General features: G+C 44.6%; 1 protein-coding gene across 3 annotated transcripts in view; it reads right to left on the reverse strand.

Moving 5' to 3' along the window:
- Positions 1–17,103, reverse strand: part of LOC148032671 (uncharacterized) — a 69,468-nt gene that overhangs the window by 16,696 nt on the left and 35,669 nt on the right. The window lies entirely within an intron of this gene.

A 17,103-nucleotide genomic window follows, 5' to 3' on the forward strand; every position in this document is an offset into this window, starting at 1 on the left:
CCCAATTGTATTAATATATGTTCCCGAAAGCATAAACCGGGAAAAATTAGCAAAATTTCACAAAATTTTGCAAAATCCCCAAATTTTTCGGGTCCAAATATGCACCAATGTTAGCTAATCTGACTCACCTGAACACAATTTTACCAATACGATAAAAGCCCCAAATTTTATGGGTCCAATGTCTGCAATTTCTGATGCAGATGCCTCAATTTTGCATGAACAGTACTCAGTCTGAAGAAGCCTCGAATTTCTTGGCCAAGATTGCACAAATTTGACCTTTTGTGCTTGCCTGCACGAACCCCGATTAGAGGGAGGAGTTTGAAAAAATATTTTTGAAGAAAATAAAGTTTTTGGATGACGGGTCCGTTGACCCATTAGGATTGTCCTTGCCTTGCTGGTCCCATCTATCGCGCATCCCGCTGATCCCATCCGTCGCGCGCCTAGCTGCTGTTGTCAACATTCGTTGTTGTTGCCACACTAGTCAACACCCTATTGTGCGATGCTGCACGCCTGCTCCCCTGCTCGACCGGTTGTCGCCTGGTCATCAGGCCGTTGCCTACTTGCCCAGCCCGTTGCACCACTGTTGTACATGCCTACTGGTCTTCAGTACAACCTAAGCTGAACGAGCCTAGTGGCTTGAGTAGCTTGTGCGGTGGTCTCAAGAAGCTCGCGAAATCTCCGCTTTGGTACCAGTTTGTAGTGACAGGGAGCACGAGGATCGAGACACTGAGTCTTTGCTAGCAGCCAAGAGAGTGAGAGTGAGAGTGAGAGAGAGCAGAGTAGCCAGGAGAGTGAACATGATTTTTGGGTACAATTACGAGTGTACCACTTTAGGTTTTTAGATAGATATATATATGAAAGTACAAGTGCTAAGGGTGTGTTCACATCCGAGCACATTTAAAAGGCACGTGGGCCTTTATTCCCAACATAAACCCTAATTTATAGCAAAAATTAGAGTTTGACAGCCACCTCGAGATGCATGCTCAGAATTGAGGGACTAGGACTTGAATTCAAGTAGTTGAAATTGAGGAATTTCAAGGAGATTCAAAAGGCTAGCTAGCCAATATCAGATTTGGGGCTGAATTTGTCTTTCAAGGAGCAACATGAAGGCCAATCCTCAAGCAAACCAAGGGGCCAATTGGTTTGAAGGCTTGCTGGTCAGTTTTGACAGCAAGAGACACTTAGATTAGCGAAGGAGATTAGACGATCTGAGTTGTACTCCTTCCATTTGCAATATAAGATAAAGAAATACTACAAGGGGTGCTAGTTTCGCGGCTAACAAGGCATCTAATATCCAAGATTAAAGTGGTCAAATGTACGTTTTCACTTTACGTGGATTTTATGCTTGCTGTAATTAGTGCTTAATCAAGTTATTTACCACCCTATCCAACAAGACAGGCTGGTTTTGTTGGAGATACTATCCCCTGGACTAGCATTTCTCAAGTTACCATTGATGCGGTCAGTTCTCTCAGAGATACTCTGTCATGAGGATATGTATTTTTGAAACCTCACGTAACATGTGGATTAATTTTAATCACATGATTAAGTAAATGTTACACATGTGACGTGCAACTAAGGTTAAAGTAAATTTACGAGCCCGAGACCCGAAGAAATTACGGGATGTCAAAGGCTTTTGCTCGCAGCTGTGAAATGACAATAATAAAGGAATGCAAATGTAAGGCCATCACGGAAGTGCCAATCCAATGGATCTTGGAAAGGCAGGCATGCAGGCTATGATGGGGCAGCCAGGATATTTTGGTGAAAGCACGATTTTTCATGCTATGGTTGGACAAGGATTGCATACGGGAATGTATGGCACAAATCCCTATGGTGTGCAACAACCAATGCATAGTGTGCAAGGCCCAATGTATTTGCGTATAGCTGGAAATATGCAAAACTCTATGTATGGCAACATTGGCTTGATGCCTGGGGCACAAAGTAGCATGTTTGGTACTGCATCTGCACCCTCGAATGCTTATGGGGCTCAAGGAATGAATGTTGGTCATGCAAATGCTCTGTTTGGCATTGGTTTTGATGTAAATTCAGCAAATGAACCCTTTTTGCAACAGCCAGTGTATGACAACTTCACACCCAAAGGGGCAGCAAAAGACTATGATGAGGGTGGAAAAGGAGTGAAGTTTGAGTCCTTCAGCGGTGTATAAGATAAGTTGAAAGCTTTAACTTTCATTCAGTAGTTTGATGCAGTCTATTCAAGGGGGAACTTCACGGAGTTCTCAAAGATTCGAAAGGCAGCGACTTTCTTGAAAGGGAATGCATTACAATGGTGGTCCACTCTTTTGATGCAAGGTAGAGCACCATCAACGTGGGTACAATTCAAGCAAATGTTTGCATCGAATTGGTTGACAAGTACCTTTGAGGTGGACATCATGACAGCTTGGAATAAGATGGATGCTAAGGAATGTAAGAATTTGTACCAATATAATAACAAGTTTTGGGATGTATTGTTGCCTATTACTTCTTATCGCCTTGTACCCCTTCACGAGCAAGTGGAAAAATATGTTTGTGGACTGCCCAAAGGAATTAGGGATTTTTGCATTAAATCCACCGTGTCTAGCATGTCTCAAGTTATAGAGACTGCTGCTACAGCCGATGCTTTGCTGCATGGGAAGGATTCAGGCTTTCTAGAGAGTGGGGAGAAGCCGAATAAAAAGTTGTTTTAGGCTGAGAAAGGGGGCAGATCTGAATATTAGCTTGAAAATAGGCCAAAACAACAAAGAAAGGGCTCGAAAACATTGGCACAACGTAGGGAATTGATGGCTGCAAATAAATGTTTTATTTGTGAACAGGAGGGTCACATTGCAAGGGACTGTCCCAATAGGCAACAAGCTGGAAAATCAGAAAATCAGGGAGATTCTAAAGGAAAGAAGCCTAAAACATCAGTGGGATTGGTGCCCAATGTTGTTAGTGATCAGCCCAATGATGATGCTACTAAGTTGTGCAGAGCATGGGGCAAAATTAGGGATCAACATGCATTGATTTTCTTTGATAATGGTGCACAAGCCAACTCCATCTCTATTGACATGGACGCCCGTCTAGGCATCAGAGAGGATGAGATGGGACCCATGGGGGAAGTTGGAATGGTATGTGTTACATTAATAAGGTAATTATGGGAGACAGGCGCGAGGGATGACCGTCCGGGGGCCTTGGTACCCGAACGGGGTCAAGGGGAGACTAGAAAGTAAGAGAGTCCAAGAATAGTAGGACTCACCTCAAGTTGACGGCTGGCAATCGGATCACGATTGGGGGGCCAGCAACCTTCTAGGTCAGGCTGGGTGGTGAGACGAGGGGAGATCTCTCGTGCTATGGTATGGAGGACAGAAGAAAGGCATTGGCAGAAATAAAGGAAAGGATGTAACACTTTAGGAAAGGATGTAACATTGGTATCAGAGCGTCGGGCTATGTTCTGACGAAGGGCTTTTTCGTTCATGCTTTAGCTAAAGACAAGGAAGCAATAGCTGTAGATTAGCGCGACTGGCAAGGGCGAATGGTGAACGAATTCCGTCTGGCTTCTGTGACAAGTTTCGTCTGGCTTCCGTGGCGAGTTCCGTCTGATGCTTCCGTGACAAGTTCCGTCTGGCTTCCGTGTGACGTGATAGCTGCATATTGGCAACGACTGCAAATTAGCGACGTGACAGCTACAGATTGGCAGGATACAAATCCAGCGAAGGCATCACCAACATGGACGATGCAAGACGTGTCTTAGTGATCACATTAGTTCATATGTGATCTGGCGGGGGGGGGGGGGGGGGGTGTTTAATTCCATCCTCATCCTACGTCTCTGCCCAACAAGCCTTATTTCCACGCGATCAGCACAGTTTGGAGGAAAGTTGAACTGTTCCTCACGTCTTTTGCTATCACTAAGTTGTAAAGGCCATCGATATCTGCACTATCACCGTAATCAGGGAAGTACCTCATCTTGTACGCAAATTTCTTATATTTGCTTTCCAATTCCAGTGTATTAATAGAGGGGAAAGGGAGAGAGGGAATAATTGAGGGTTCTAGTTCTGGGGACCACCCTATGGTAGATCCCCATGAAACGGAGATACAAGAAGAACAATAGGAAGAATTTTTTGCCACACGAGAACAATTTGATGATCTAACTGCTTGTGTGCAGGCACAGGGGGTTCAAATGGAATTTTTAACTCAAACACTCACCGAAATAAAAATCTCAATTAGCTTTATTACTAGAAAGGGATAAAAATAAGCTAGAAACCTCGGATATTCCATCTTCATCGAAAGATTTGGATGTGACTATGCAAGATCCTAAAGAACCCCACCAAAAATTGAGGGATAATCCAGTCTTAAAAGATGTGAAACCCCCCCTCAGTTTCACAGGGAGGAAAAAGACAGAAGTTTCACAGGGAGGAAAAAGGCAGAAAAATTTCTGTCTTTTTCCTCCCCGTGAAACTGAGGGGTTTCACATCTTTTAAGAATGGATTATCCCTCAATTTTTGGTGGGGTTTTTTAGGATCTCGCATAGTCACATCCAAATCTTTCGATGAAGATGGAATATCCGAGGTTTCCAGCTTATTTTTATCCCTTTCTAGTAATAAAGCTAATTAGTATAATGTAGTGGCTGATGCACTCAGCAGAATGCCCATTATTACTAGAAAGATTTCGATGAAGATGGAATATCCGAGGTTTCCAGCTTATTTTTATCCCTTTCTAGTAATAAAGCTAATTAGTATAATGTAGTGGCTGATGCACTCAGCAGAATGCCCATCATAAATGAATTGAGTTTTACTCAGTTCACTTCCGATTTGCTTGAATCCTTAAAAGGGAAATGCCAGGTTGATCCAGCATATCCAACATATGGGAAGCAATAGAAAATGGGGATCCAAATGGAAGGGCCTCCACTAAGGAAGGAATTCTTTCAAAAAGACCGATTCAAATTGAGCCCATGTTTCAAGTATTTTATTTGCCTCCTTTAACGTTCACCACCATTTATATGCCTTTGGCCCCAAAGTTAAACTGGCCTCTAGTGCTTAGAGATGTGGTGGAGTATTTTTAAGTTTTTGCAAATCCTCCCATTTTTGGAGAAATTAAAGATAGTATCTTAAAATTAGGCTCAATTTGAATCGGTCTTTTTGAAAGAATTCATTCCTGAAAATGAAATGGAAAGAAATTGGAAAGATTAGGATTATGTCAGACAAAAGGGAAGACCCCTGCTGACATATCTAGAGGAATATCGTAAGATAATCCTCAAATTGGAAGGAATAGATGAATTTCAAAAGACAAGAGGATTCATTAGGGGACTAGATAAGGCCTGTAAAAAGGAAGTGAAAAGGAGTTCACCTAAGACGCTTGAAGAGGCAATTAAATTTGCATTAATCAATGAAGATAGTACACGTCCAGGTACACTCACTAGTCTCATTGATACGGAGCCCAAGACTAAGGAATTGGAAACCTCAAAATTTGTAGGCAAATTTAAAAGGAAAATGCCATTTCTTAAGAGCAAGAAACAACCCTTTGAAAAGAAACAATATGTTAGGCCAAAGTTAAGTCAAGATGACTTTGATAAGGCCAAAAAAGAAAGGCTGTGTTTCAATTGGCTATCCCCTAACCATGCTGCTTGGAATTGCCCTCAAAGGAAAAAGGGGGAAGATAAAGGAAAGGATAAGGACAAGGGCAAGGGAAAAGAAAAAGAAATCCATGTAGTGCATACCCTAGAATTAAAGGGGCATGTAAAGTATAAATCTTTAGAGGTTTTGCACAAGGATGTACAACATAGGTGTTGTATGTCAACTTCTATGTGGCAGCCTACTTTTGGGCCACATGATTTAGTTAGAGTGCATGGATTGATAGCTGGAAAGAGGGTTAGAGTCATGATTGATGACTCGGCTACCCACAATTTCATAAATTATGCACTTGTCAAAAAATTGAAACTTCCCCAACAAAAGAGTGGGCATCAATATGTTGTTCATATGATGCAAGGTCAAGATAATAAAATATGGGATACAATGGTATCCAATTTGGAAATTGAGATTCAAGGATATAAAGATAAACTTGATTTCCAAATTATGAATATGGAAAGAGCCGATATTGCTTTAGAGAGGGAGTGGCTATGGAGATTGAAACCATCCTTAAAACGTAGTTATCATCATAATACACTGGAATTTGAAAGGGATGGTAAGACTTTTGTGATTCAAGGTAAACATGAAGTAAATGAACCTTTAAATGCAGAAAATGATGCTGGAAATGATTAGCTAGCTATTGCCCATGAAAATGAGCCATTACATATGTAGGAACAGCCAGGATAGCAAGCTGTTAATGCTGATTTGCAGGCTGAAATGCCAGGACAACATGCTGAAAATGGAAATTTGCAGGAACAGCCAGCAAACAATGACCATTGGGTTAGAAGATCGTCTAGGGCTACTAGACAACCTGACAGATTTGTTCCTGGTGCAATTAATGTGGCTGAGTATGTCATGTTAACAGACTATGGCGAACCGTCTTGCTTCAAGGAAGCAATGGACAAACATGACAGCAAGAAATGGTATAAAGCCATGCTGTTAGAAATGGAATCTCTTGACAAAAATGGCACTTGGGACTTGGTGCAGTTGCCTAAAGGGCAGAAAACCCTTCCATGCAAATGGGTTTACAAAATGAAGGTCACTTCTGCTTCCTTACCAAAGTACAAAGCAAGATTGGTTGCAAAGGGGTACAAGCAGGAGCATGGAATTGATTTTGATGAGATTTTCTCTCCTGTAGTCAAGATGACTACATTGAGAACCATTTTGGGCTTGGTTGTAGTTCAGGATATGGAACTCATACAGATGGATGCAAAGACTGCGTTTTTACATGGTGATCTGCATGAAAACATATATGTGCAGCAGCCTAAAGGGTTTGTTGAACAAGGGAAAGAACAAATGGTCTGTAAACTCAAAAGGAGTTTGTATGGGCTGAAACAAGCACCAAGAGAATGGTATCATAAGTTTGATACATTCATGCAGTCCCAAGGCTTTCATAGAAGTCAAGTGGATCACTGCCACCAAGAAGGCAACAGATGACAACCTGATTATCTTGGTTTTGTATGTTGATGACATGCTGATTGCTGGCAGGGATTCTCATGTCTTGGATTCATTGAAGCAAAGTCTTCATGGCAGCTTTAACATGAAGGATTTGGGTGATGCAAATCACATTCTTGGCATGAGAATACTCAAAGATAGATCTAAAGGTTTACTCTATCTATCTTAGCAAGAGTATATCTCCAAAGTTTTGCATCGTTTCAATATGGAGGGAGAGAAAACAACTGGGGTTCCATTGCCTCCATATGTGAAACTCAATGCAGAGGACAGCCCTACATCTGATGATGAGAAGGCTGAAATGGCCAAGATACCATATGCTTCAGCTGTTGGCAGTTTGATGTATGCTATGGTTGCTACATGTCCTGACATTGATTTTGTAGTGGGAGTGGTTAGCAGATACATGGCAACCCCTGGCAAGAAGCATTGGGATGCAATGAAAGGTATTATGAGATACCTCAAAGGCACAAAGGAGTTGTGCATCTGCTTTGGAAAGTAGAAGGCATCTGTTGTTGGCTTTACAGATGCAAACTATGCTAGTCATGCGAACTGTAGAAAGTCCACTTCTGGGTATATGTTTACTTTCATAGGAGGAGTGGTCTCTTGGATCTCGCGGCTACAAAAGTGTGTTGCATTGTCTACTACAGAGGCAGAGTATGTAGCTGCCACTGAGGCATGCAAGAAGGCTTTATGGCTTTCACGTCTGGTGGGAGAGCTTGGCATCACAGAGTTACTTGTTCTCCTTTGTGATAGTTAGAGTGCTATCATGCTAGCACGGAATCCTGTCTTTCATGTAAAGACAAAGCACATCCAGGTGAAATATCACTTCATTAGAGATGTACTTGACAGCAAGAGCATTGAGCTTGTCAAAATGCATACAGATGATAATCGTGCAGACCTTCTCACGAAGGGTCTTCCAACAGAGCGGTTTACTCATTGCTGACAGATGATGGGAGTTGGATAGATATATTTATTTCAGCTTTGTACATACTTAGACTTAGCTGATTCTTTTCTCCTCTTAAGGCGGGAGGTTGTTGGAAATAAAGGGCCATCGTGCCTTTTATATATGCACGGATGTGAACACACCCTTAGCACATTGTACTTTCATACATATATCTATCTAAAACCTAAAGTGGTACACTCGTCCTTGTACCGAAAAACGAGTTCACTCTCTACTCTGCTTACTCGCACTCTCTCTGTCTCTCTCAGAGCGTAAGGTCTGCCTACCTCTATCTTTGTGCCTCATCGACTCCTACAGAGGGTGAAATGGGGTATAGATTATAGGATCCCAAGAAAAGAAAAGTAGTACACAGCAATGATGTTATCTTCCGGGAAGATCGCATGCATAAACAGCCCGAAAAGACTGAGGAGATCCATAGGGTTATATTCTAAGAAGAAATACCTTTTGGACAGTAAAATATGCCCACTGTACAGCAACAAATACCTACTGTAAATGAGCCTGCAAATGCAAAAAATAATGCTGGAAATGATCAGCCAGCCATTGCCGATGATAATGAGCCACTACATGTGTAGGAACAGCCAGGATAGCAAGCTGTTAATGCTGATTTGCAGGCTAAAATGCCAGGACAGCAAGCTGAAAATGTCAACAGCCAGCAAACAATGATCATTGGGTTAGGAGATCATCTAGAGCTACTAGATAACCTGATAGATTTATTCCTGGTACAAACAATGTGGCTGATTATGTCATGTTGACAGAATGTGGTGAACCGTTTTGCTTCAAGGAAGCAATGGACAGGCAGGATAGCAAGAAATGGTATAAAGCTATGTTGTCAAAGATGGAATCTCTTGAGAAAAATGGCACTTGGGACTTGGTGCAGCTGCCTAAGGGATACAAAACCCTTCCATGCAAATGGGTTTACAAGAAGAAGGTCACTTCTGGTTCCTCACCAAAGTACAAAGCAAGATTGGTTGCAAAGGGGTACAAGCAGGAACATGGAGTTGACTTTGATGAGAACACTTCTCCTATAGTCAAGATGACTACATTGAGAACCATTTTGGGCTTGGTTGCAACTGAAGATATGGAGCTCATACAGATGGATTTAAAGACTACATTCTTACATAGTCATCTACATGAAGACATATATATACAACAGCCTGAAGGGTTTGTGGCAAAAGGGAAAGAGAAGATGGTATGTAAACTCAAAAGGAGTTTATATGGGCTGAAACAAGCACCAAGAGAATGGTATCATAAGTTTATTACATTTATGCAGTCTCAAGGTTTTCATAAAAGTCAAGTGGATCACTGCTTGTACACCAAGAAGGCCGCAAGCAAAGTCTTCATGGCAGCTTTGATATAAGGGATCTTGGTGATGCAAATCACATTCTAGGCATGTGAATACTCATAGATAGGTCGAAAGGATTACTCTATCTATCTCACCAGGAGTATATCTCCAAGGTTTTATAGCGTTTCAATATGGAGGGGAAAAAACAATTGGGGTTCCATTGCCTCCATATATGAAACTCAGTGCAGAGGATAGCCCTACATCTGATGATGAGAAGGCTCAATTGGCCATGACACTATTATGAGATACCTCAAAGGCACAAAGGATTTGTGCATCTGCTTTGGAATGCAAAAGGCATCTGTTGTTAACTTTACGGATGCAGACTATGTTGGTCATGCGGATTGCAAAAAGTCCACTTCTGGGTATGTGTTTACCTTCACAAGAGGAGTAGTCTCTTGGATCTCCAGGCTACAAAAGTGTGTTGCATTGTCTACTACAGAGGCAGAGTATGTGTCTGCCACTGAGGCATGCAAGGAGGTGTTATGGCTTTCACGTCTGGTGGGAGAGCTTGGCATTACAGAGTTACCTGTTCTCCATTGTGATAGTCAGAGTATTATCATGCTAGCACGGAATCTCGTCTTTCGTGCAAAGACGAAGCACATACAGGTGAAGTACCACTTCATTAGAGATGTACTTGACAGCAAGAGGATTGATCTTGTCAAAGTGCATACAGATGATAATCCTGCAGACCTTCTCACGAAGAGTCTTTCAGCAGAGCGGTTTGCTCATTGCCAACAGATGATGGGAGTTGGATAGATATATGTATTTCAGCTTTGTACATATCTAGACTTAGCTAATTCTTTTCTCCTCTTAAGGCACATTGCCTTTAGTGGGAGGTTGTTGTGTTAGAGATCAGGTCATAGCCTGATCAGGGGCAGCAGGCTGGTGCAGTCGGACTGGCAGTCGGACTGCCACGTGGCAGTCCGACCTGCAGCAGCCAGCTGGCTGCATTTAATGCAGCCGCCTGGCCATTTCTGGCGCCCTATTTCCCCCGGTTTTTTGGCTATTTATACCTGGCACTTTCAGCAGTCTGGTACACTTCTCTGCTCGCAGATTACAGACCGGTGACACGCGCAGATTCCATCTCTGTTCGCAGATTTCAGACAGCAGACAGTGCAGACTGCAGCGGACTTCGAGGTGAACAGCACGTTGCATCGTCGAGGTGGAGACACGCAGTCCAGCGCACTGCGCCCGTGTATATATCTGCATATCTTTGTATTCAGCATTCTTTATACAGCAGATCTTCATCGTCCACTGTCTCTTTCTCTCTCTTCTCTCTCTGCGTTCTCTCTCTCTCAGTCCTACGCTTCCGCACCGCTGCACTCTGACATGGTATCAGAGCAGTGTTTGAGGGCTGACTGAGCGCAGAATCAACCTGAAAAGGAGTTTCCATCGCGACACAAATTTGCGTTTTTTGCGTTTAAGGGCAGCCAGGAGGGCTGCGCCTTGGAACAAGGCTGAAACGAGTGTGGGCGCACAGGAAAGGAGTACAGGTGGTGGATTTGCTGCTGTTTACTGCTGTTTGACGCGGAGGAAGCTTGAGTTTTCAGCCTACAAGTGCAGGTTTTGCTTTTTTCATCGCCTTCGGCGGGTGAAGAAGCTTCAGGACACGGAAGAGCCTTAGCATGCTGAGTTTTCCCAGTCAGAGGGGGCTGCTTTTGCGTTTGTGAAGGCATTGCAGGTGAAGATGTCTACAGAGATGGACTTGGAGTTCCAGGCGATTATGGACCGGAAGGTGCCTGTCTTACCGGCTCTTCCTACAGATCAGAAGCTCGACGGCGACAACTACCGCATTTGGCGCGTCATGATGTTGGCCATTCTTGAGTCCTATGATTTGGCGGAGCTAGTACAGGAGGAGATTGACCGGCCTTCGGTAAGAGATGAGTCCAAACTCTCTTCCGATGCTCGTGCGGAGTTGGCCAAGGCCCAGTCTCATTGGGACAAACTGAATGCCAGGATTCGATCCTTTCTCTTTCTATCATGCACAACAGCCGTGATCGCTCACATCGAGCACTTGACGGTGGCTCGGGAGATATGGCTGGAGCTTGATCAGATGTACAATCGGATGACCCTAATGAAGCGGGTTTCTTTGGAGGTACAGATGCGGACCTTGTCCGTAAATAAGTCTTCTTCACTACGGAAGCACATTAACAAGCTAAGGCAGCTTCAGATGCAGGTTCAGAATGCGGGGAAGCCGATTTCCTCCGAAGACATGGCGATCACACTATTGTCCCAGTTACCGCCACGATTCGGTACATTTTACTCTGCCCTTATTGCTTCGGGGCGAGAGTCTACTCTTTGTTGGGAAGAGTTGGTTCCTATGGTCTTGGACCAAGAGGAACAGTTAAAGGGATAGAATGCTTCCAAGTCGGAGGCGTTGACAGGTCAAGCCTCTCAGAAGAAGGGGAAGGACCAAAAGAAGAAGGGGGATAACAAGTCCAAGAAGGACAAGGAGAAGGACAAGGACAAAGATTCCACATGCCATATTTGTGGAAAGACTGGCCATTGGAAGAAGGATTGCCCTGACAAAGACACGAAGGACACCAACAAGAAGGACACCAAGGATTCTGGAGCGGTGGCTGCACCCTCATCAACTGCATTTTTTCATCTAGTTGTCATTGAGGACGCTTCACCGAATGCTTCTGATGCTGCGATGACGGCTCCCCAGGCTCGAGAGTGGATTGATGACAGTGGTGCCTCACGGCACACGACTCCTTCATCAGATGGTGTTGCCCAGTTGTGACCCTCGCGTGGGCAGATTCTCATTGGAGACAGCTCTTCAGTATCTATTGCAGGTCGGGGTAAGATGCAGCTTATTCCGGATGGACGAGGTGGTACCCATATCTCAGAGGTTTTGCATGTACCAGGATTAGGGTACCATCTCCTTTCAGTTAATAAGATTTGCTCCCTTGGTCTTTTGGTGGAGTTTGACAGTTCTACGGTGCGAGTCCTTGACCGTGGGTCGAGAAAGGTTCTCTCATCCGGATATGAGGAGAACGGCATTTACAAACTCAAGTCTTCCACCGCCCTCTCTACTCTTCTTCTTACCTCTCAGTCATAGTCAGAGTTATGGCATGCTCGGTTTGGTCACCTGAACTATGACTATCTTCGGAGGGCGTCACGTGGACAGCTTGTTCGAGGGTTGCCGGATATAGTGGTGAGCCAGCAGCCATGTGTCTCCTGCATACGGGGGAAACAGCATAGGGATGCCATTCCCCACACAGCTTCGCGGCGGTCTACTTCACCGATGGAGCTAGTATCTACGGATCTATGTGGCCCTATGAGGAATGAGTCCCTGCGTGGGAGCTCGTACTTCATGCTGATCGTGGATGATTACAGCAGGATGACATGGGCCTACTTTTTGGCACTAAAGGCAGAAGCTTTCTCGCACTTCAAGGATTGGCTTCTCTTTGAGGAGAACCGATCGGGCCGGAAGTTGAAGACCTTGCGATTCGACAAGGGAGGTGAATTTGTTTCTAATGAGTTTGCTCGGTTTTGTGCAGATAGAGGAATTCACCAGGAGTTTGCCAATACCAACACTCCTCAAGAAAATGGTATTCTTGAACGGAAGAACCGCTGTGTGATCGAGATGGCGCGCACCATGATGGAGCACCGACAGACCCCTCAGTTGACCGCAGGATGGTCTGCGGCGGTCACAGAGGCACCAGGCACATTCTACGGAGCTTGTTTGCTCCAACTATTGTTTGATGGCCCGTGTTATGCAGGATCGAGAGCCCACCTCCGTGAAGGAGGCTTTACAGTCCGCCCCATGGAAGAAAGCTATGGAAGCCAAGTTGGAGGCTATTGAGAGGAATGGCACTTGGTCACTTGTGCCTCGCCCCCCGAAGAAGAAGGTGATTGGAGTCAAGTGGGTTTTCAAGACCAAATACCTAAGCGATGGTACTTTGGATAAGCACAAGGCTTGCCTTGTTGCTAAAGGTTTTGCACAGCGCCCAGGTATTGACTATCATGATACTTTTGCCCCCACAGCTCGTATGGCGACCATTAGAGCTGTTCTTGCTTTGGCTGGCCATAGGAGATGGCCTGTTTATCAGTTGGATGTGAAGTCGGCCTTCCTCAATGGTGATTTGAAGGAGGAGATCTATGTTGAGCAACCTCCTGGCTTTGGATCTTCCGATGGAAAAGTCTACAGGTTGAAGAAGGCCTTGTATGACCTCAAGCAGGCTCCGCATGCATGGAACGAGAAGACTGATTTGTTCCTCCAATCTCAGTTGGGATATCGGCGGTCCAAGGCCGATCCGCAGCTGTATGTTCACACTTCCGAGAATGGTTGTGTGCTGTTTGTCTTATACGTTGATGATTTGATTGTCACAGGTGATGATGCACAGCAGGTCCAAGCGACGAAGTCAGCTTTACATCAGACGTTCGAGATGACGGATTTGGGTCTACTCCATTTCTTTTTGGGCCATGAGATTTATCAGTCTCAGAGGGGGATCTTTATCTCTCAACAGAGATATGTTCAGGAGCTCTTGGTGTCTTTTGAGATGGAGGATTGCCGGGCCCTATCTACTCCTATGGATCCGAATTGAAAGGCCACTTCCCATTCAGCTTCTCCTTTGGCGGATGCGTCCCGCTATCGACAGTTGATTGGGTCTTTGATTTGGCTTCTCAACACTAGGGTTGATCTATGTTTTGCTGTTGGGCTCTTGGCAGGGTTCATGAGTGAACCTAAGACGGTGCATTGGCAGGCTGCTCAGAGAATACTTCGGTATCTGAGGGGGACGTCTGATTTAGGGATTCATTACCCCGCAGGGACAGATGGGTCAGATCTTGTCCTTGCAGGTTGGAGCGACTCGGATTGGGCCGGTGACGTGGACCACAGGCAGTCTACTACAGGTTACTGTTTTACTTTGGGTGCAGGTGTTATTTCATGGAGTAGCAAGAAGCAGCCCACGGTAGCCCTTTCGTCTACTGAGGCGGAGTATCGGGCCGCGTCCTCCACCACATGCGAGGTTGTGTGGCTTCGGAGATTATTGGAGGAGCTTGGGTGCCCCCAGCCTCGTCCTACATTGCTGCGATGTGACAATGAGAGTTGCATTGCCTTGGCAAGGAACCCTGTTTTTCATGCCCGGACGAAGCACATTGAGATCCAGTACCACTTCATCCGAGAAAAGCTTCTGGATGAGACCATCACTGTGGAGTATTGCAACACGGAGGACAATCTTGCGGATTTGTTTACGAAGGCGCTTCCTCAGGCTCTACTTCGGAGACATTCCAGATCCCTCAGGCTTCTGCCCTGCCCAGGCTCTGAGAGGGGGTGTTAGAGATCAGGTCATAGCCTGATCAGGGGCAGCAGGCTGGTGCAGTCGGACTGCCACGTGGCAGTCCGACCTGCAGCAGCTAGTCGGCTGCATTTAATGCAGCCGCCTGGCCATTTCTGGCGCCCTGTTTCCCCCGGTTTTTTGGCTATTTATACCTGGCACTTTCAGCAGTCTTGTACACTTCTCTGCTCACAGATTACAGACCGGTGACACGCGCAGATTCCGTCTCTGTTCGCAGATTTCAGACAGTAGACAGTGCAGACTGCAGCGGACTTCGAGGTGAACAGCAGGTTGCATCGTCGAGGTGGAGACACGCAGTCCAGCGCACTGCGCCCGTGTATATATCTGCATATCTTTATATTCAGCATTCTTTATACAGCAGATCTTCATCGTCCACTGTCTCTTTCTCTCTCTTCTCTCTCTGCGTTCTCTCTCTCTCAGTCCTACGCTTCCGCACCGCTGCACTCTGACAGTTGGGAATAAAGGGCCCTCGTGCCTTTTATATGTGCTCGGGTGTGAACACACCCTTAGCACACTTGTACTTTCACATACATACATACATACATACATACATACATATATATATATATATATATAAACCTAAAGAGGCCCACAAGTCGTGTTCACTCTTCTCACTACTCTGCACTCTCTCTATCTCTCTCTCTGTGCTGCTAGCAAGCACTGCGTGTCTCAATCCTTGTGCCATCTGAGCTCAACAGTGCTCTCTCTCTCTCTCTCTCTCTCTCTCTCTCTCTCTCTCTCTCTCTCTCTCTCTCTCTCTCTCTCTCTCTCTCTCTCTCTCTACTCTGCACTCTCTCTCTCCCCATCCGAACCATAACATCGCACGTCTCGATCCTCGTGCACTCTGCTGAAGGGTCATTGTGCCTTTTACAGTGTTTCGGGTGTGCACTCACCCTTACACAAACATACATACATACATACATAAATATATATATATATATATATATATATATATATATATATATATATATATATATATATATATATATAGATTGTACCCACATTGAGTCTTGCGCTCTCTCTCTCTCTCTCTCTCTCTCTCTCTACTCTACTCTACACTCACTCTCTCTCACTGTGCGAACCACAACATCGCATGTCTCAATCCTCGCACACTCCGCGGACATGAAACATGCAATCCCTCCATCCAAAAGCACATCTTGTAGCAACTCTTTTCTATAAGCTTCTCTAGACTTTGATGGTATGGACGCCGCCTTACGAGCTTAGACATCAATAACACCTATTAGTTATTGAGCATATGTCCTCTATGCTACTTGAGCATGAGGCTTCTTTGCATTTATAGGGAAGGCTTCTTTGTGTTCATAATGAGTTGTTTTGCTTGATAGAGAGAGATCTTTGCTCCTAGTTTGAGCTCACAAGGGGATAGTTTGGCAACCTCGCCAAAGGTGCAAAATCCTAGGTCATGATGTGCTTTGTGCAAAGTTGGATTGCGTTGTGCATCAAAATTCAACTATGGCTACTTTCTATGGTCAAGGATTGATGTGATCAACATCAATATTAGTGTCTTTCCGAGGCACCTTGGTGTTGGCTTGATCACCATGGTCCTATCTAATGGTTATTGTTGTATGTACTATGATAAGTCAATATCATTGTATCTTTTACCATACAAATCACCCATGATCTGACACAGCGTGTTAGAGAGGACATCTCAGGAATGTGTGAGTATGGGCACTTACGGGCAACCTGTTTTTTGCACCCATTTTGGGGCTGCCCAAGTGGTCATTTCTTGCATTAGTTTTCCGTCTATTAAAGAAGCTCCTTTCTCCATAGTCAGTCACCCAAATACTCATCCTTCATCACAAAAGCTTCCACCTAGAGAGAGCGAAACTGATGCACACTGCTGGTGACTTAGTGCCGAGTGTTCTTTTCTATCTTTTGGATTCTTGCAGTTTATTGCAGCAGTGGCTCTTTGCTTCCGGTTGCTCACACTTTTCTAAGAAGGGAGACAATGGAACAGGTCCAAAGATATATCTATCTAGGGATTACTTTTGCAGGGCCAAGATTTACTATGAGGAGAGAAGCTAAGGATAGACTGACCCAAGGCTATGCACCATCAGGTACATAATTCAGACCAACTCGCCGATTTCTGAGCATTAGAACTGTTTAGAGTTACAGCAGACTAAAGTTGCTGGTCTTTCAGAATGTTTGAGTTACCAGGTATTTGAGGAGTATATAGTGCACCTGCTTAGCTGACTTCAATACTTCTTTGATGACTTATGCATAGCAAGAAAAGGCACTCATGGGATTCACACATCCTTTCCCACAAGTTAAACAAGGTGCTATGATGTATACAATAGCAACCAGCTCTGTTTTACAGTTGTCTCAACCTTGGTAAATGATAAGGACTACATTACTTGATACAAATCATTCATTCAGTAGATTCTGATGTATTATTGTTGGGAAGACTTAATGCTATAGGCAAATAGGATTGGC

The sequence above is a fragment of the Lygodium microphyllum genome, chromosome 8 (genome assembly GCF_053477565.2).
Source record: "Lygodium microphyllum isolate KBCC chromosome 8, Lygodium_microphyllum_v1.1.10, whole genome shotgun sequence".
Taxonomy (NCBI): Eukaryota; Viridiplantae; Streptophyta; class Polypodiopsida; order Schizaeales; family Lygodiaceae; genus Lygodium; species Lygodium microphyllum.